The sequence below is a fragment of the Colobus angolensis genome, unplaced genomic scaffold, assembly GCF_000951035.1.
Source record: "Colobus angolensis palliatus isolate OR3802 unplaced genomic scaffold, Cang.pa_1.0 Scaffold552, whole genome shotgun sequence".
Taxonomy (NCBI): Eukaryota; Metazoa; Chordata; class Mammalia; order Primates; family Cercopithecidae; genus Colobus; species Colobus angolensis.
In genome coordinates, this window is record NW_012119066.1 from 634,000 (window position 1) to 637,638 (window position 3,639).

Sequence of the window (3,639 nt, forward strand, 5' to 3'; positions counted from 1 at the left end):
ACATCATAATCTCCTCCCTTGAGAGCACTGACTACATTCTGAAAGCATACTGCTTATTCCTGTGCTCACTGTTTGATGTCTCTAGATTATAGGCGTTATGAGGGCAGGGTACTGGTTTAACACAAAATTCTTGGGACTTAGAACACTGCCCCGCACAAATAATGATTTGATCAATAATTGTTGAAGGAATAGACTAAATGAAGGAACTGACAACTCAAGGGAAAGAGTAATGACTCCATGAAAGAGCCAAAAAAAGAAGAAAAAAAGTGTTACATTGCTAGGTAAATAATATTTACATTCATCTGTTATCAACGTCTCCAAAGCCTCTTTCAATCTTAATCCCCACTGAGCCAGAAAGGTGAAACTATGAACCACGTTCTGGAACAAAGTACGTTGTCTCAGGTGGCTGGCCAGGCCATGCCACTCACTCTTTGATGTTGCAAATCTTTAGCCAAAGGCCCTTGGGCCATCTGTCAGGAGAGGCCATTCATTGCCAACAGGGCGGAAGGCACTCCCTTGAGCTTTACTCCTGACTTCACGAGTGAGGAAGGAAGCATTCAGCTGGCCATTTCTGCTCTCCAAGACACACGTTTGCCAACATGATTGCATCTACTGCCATATGCCTTTTGATGTTTCATTCATAAGAAGTACACTATCCTATTGCAAGATTCCATGTGTCCAAATCAAACATCTGGGATCCTTGCACTCAAAGGCTGTATTGAGAATGGCTAGAAGCCCACTCTCTTGATTTATAAACCCCCCTTTTTATGATCTCTATTTTATTGAGTTTTTCTTTAATTATTTTCCCTTGGTATATGTCTGAGATACATTACTCAAGATAGAAAATTTATTAGTACTATTTTGAGCATATTGTCTGCATTTTAAATGCAAAAAGCTGTTCAGTGAAATGCATGTGTTATGTGCAATGTATTTTAAAGGCCACCTGCTCCTTTTCTTGTCTCAAGATACCTGTCTAAGGGAGGAGTGCCATATGGGCAGAAATGGAAACACACTGAAATTATGAATAATAGGCTCCTCACAACCAATGTAAGATTGTCAGCCATGGTAAAATCAATTGCTTTTTCCATTTTGCAGGAGGGACCACATAATGACAATAACTGGAAGGTATTTAGTACTTACAAGCATTCTGACATATCATCATATTTGCTCATCTCACCAGCTTGCAAGATGAGGAGGAAAACAAATTGTATTCCAACTCAACAAATGAGGAAACAAAACCTCAGAGAGGTTAAGTGAGTTTCCCAGAGAGACACAGCTCATAATGGCCAAGCTGGGGCTCAGACAGGGGTCTCTGATTCCACGTCCAACACTCTTTCCCTCTGTTGCACTGCCCAGGGGAAAAGCAGAGACCTTCCTGAAAACCTGAGGCACAGAAACAATACAAACCCGTGAGAAATAATGATAATAATGACCAACATTTCCCCAGTTCTGTGTATGTACCAGTCTCTGTTTGTTCCCCATTTACTGGGCATCCATGACGTCAAGCCCTGTTCTGGGTGCTGGAGATGTTGCAGTGATCAAACAGGGGAGGGGCCCTTCCCCTCGCAGGGCTTACAGTCTGGATGAGGGTTTCTCAACCTCTTCTGTGTTGCCATCTGGGGTGGGGGTTCTTCGGGTGGGTGTTCTTAATCCTGTGCACTCCTGCCTGTGGCCACTGGGTGCCTGGAACACCCCACCCCTAGTTATGATCACTCCAAATGTCTCTAGATACTGACAGATAGCCCATGGTTGAGAACCGCCATTCTAGAGAGAAGAACAGTTCAGCGAAAAGATGAAAAAATAAATGACATGGTGTGTCAGAGGGGAATACACACTATGGATAAAAATGATCCAGGGAAGTGGGGTAGCCCATGAGGGAGTGGTGTGGGTGGCAGTAGTCAGGGCAGCTTCACTGATGAGGTGCCCTTGGAGCAAGGCTTACGGGAGAGCATGTTAGCAGGCAGGTGTGTGGGGACGTGCATTCCAGGAGAAGGAACAGCAAAGAGCAAAGTCCCCAAAGCAACAGCAAGCCCTGCCTCCACCCAGCAGCTGGAGCTAGAGCCCTGTGGCTGAGAGAGGAAGGGGCTGGGACTATCAGGGTCAGAATAGGGTGGTCGTGATGGAGAAAGAGGCAGGGCAGCTTCCACACGCATTTTGAAGCTGGAGCCCACAGCATTAGCTGGCGGATTAAATGTGAGGTGTGAGAGGGAGAGATAAATCCAAGATGACTCCAAGAATCAGCCTGAGCAGCTGAAGGATTGCGCGGCCAGGAGAGGGTGGTTTGGGGAGCAGGGGCAGAGTCCAGGTTGATTTCAGTCAACTGGCAACATCTACTAAATATTCTTAGTGACTGCATATAGATCTAGACGTGTGTAACCTTCTCAGCACCCGAGAGAGACAGACAGAGTGACATCCCCACTGACAGATGAAGACTTCAAGACTCAGAGCGGTGGAGGGACTTGCCTGAGTCCTGGATCTGGGAGACCTCTTGAGACCCTGGGATGGTCGCACGGCCCCTGCACCTGCGCTGCCTCCCCCGTGGTGAAAGCGCAGCACAGGCAGGGCTGCAGGAGAGTGGCGGAGGGGTTATGCAGTAGCTATCTTTGGAGGCGTCACTGCCCACGGTGTTTTTAGGATGAATAATTGCTTTAATTCCTCAAGGCTTTATAAATAGATGGAGAGGTAATTATACACAGCAGGACAAAATTGACTGACTTTTTCTAATCCTTGTCACAGTGGCCTTCCCCAGGAAAGCACAACAGGGCCCTCAAGTCACCAGGCCTCACGAGGCCTGCGTCCTCACGAGGCCTGCGTCCTCACTGTGCGTCCTTCGCTGAACAAGCCGACCCAGGCTGGCCTCGCCCCCGACATTTGTGTCCTTTCTTTGCAACATCAGGTTGTTTTTTTTTTTTTATTTATTTCTGTATTCCTTTTTATTTTACCTCTCTGCTATATGTTGTGTGCTGCTGAGAAATTCAAAGGCTATGCCATAGGATAAGACATTAGGTTTTCTGTCTGCATCTTGTGCGCTTTAGAGAAAATGGAGTATCAACGTGTTGAAAGGAAATAATATTGTTGTCAGAGCACCCTGGTCCCTCTCGGCCTCAGAGAAGTCTTATTCATGGGGAGTTCTCAGAACCTTTGGGGCTGCTCTTCTCCCTTTGTCCCTGGGGCCCCTCCTTCCTTTACCGCTCTGCTCTGACATAATCTCCTCCTGTAACTCAGGCAATCCTGGGCATAGCCTCCCATTGCCCCTGCCCCATCATTCCCCCAGTGAAGCCATCTGCCACATGCAACATGATTACTTCCCCAGGGGACTGAATGACAATGCGGGAGGGGACAGACACAAGAGACCTGGGTCTAGAAAGGCAGCTGGGGCCAGTTGCAAATGGAATCGGAATTGACCTATGGGCAGCAGGAACCAACTGCCTTTCTTTCGGTAAGAGGGAGCCTCACTCCTATTTGAGTTTAGAGGGCACCCCCCACAACACTGCTGAGTGTGGTAAGGGACAAGTTGGTGCAGGAACAGTTAGCGCTGTTTGCGTGGCGAGGTGTGGATGGAGAAGGCATGCCTTTATAAAAAAAGAATCCATGGCCAGCACAGTGGCTCACACCTATAATTCCAGCACTTTCGGAGGC

At 47.5% G+C, this 3,639-nt stretch overlaps 1 long non-coding RNA gene across 1 annotated transcript; it reads left to right on the top strand.

Moving 5' to 3' along the window:
• The first annotated feature begins 251 nt into the window (after nt 1-251).
• Nucleotides 252-2,706, top strand: LOC105525725. Its single transcript, XR_001003968.1, has 3 exons — nt 252-281; nt 1,181-1,253; nt 2,348-2,706. It is a non-coding gene; the product is annotated as an uncharacterized LOC105525725 (long non-coding RNA).
• The last annotated feature ends 933 nt before the right edge of the window (nt 2,707-3,639 follow it).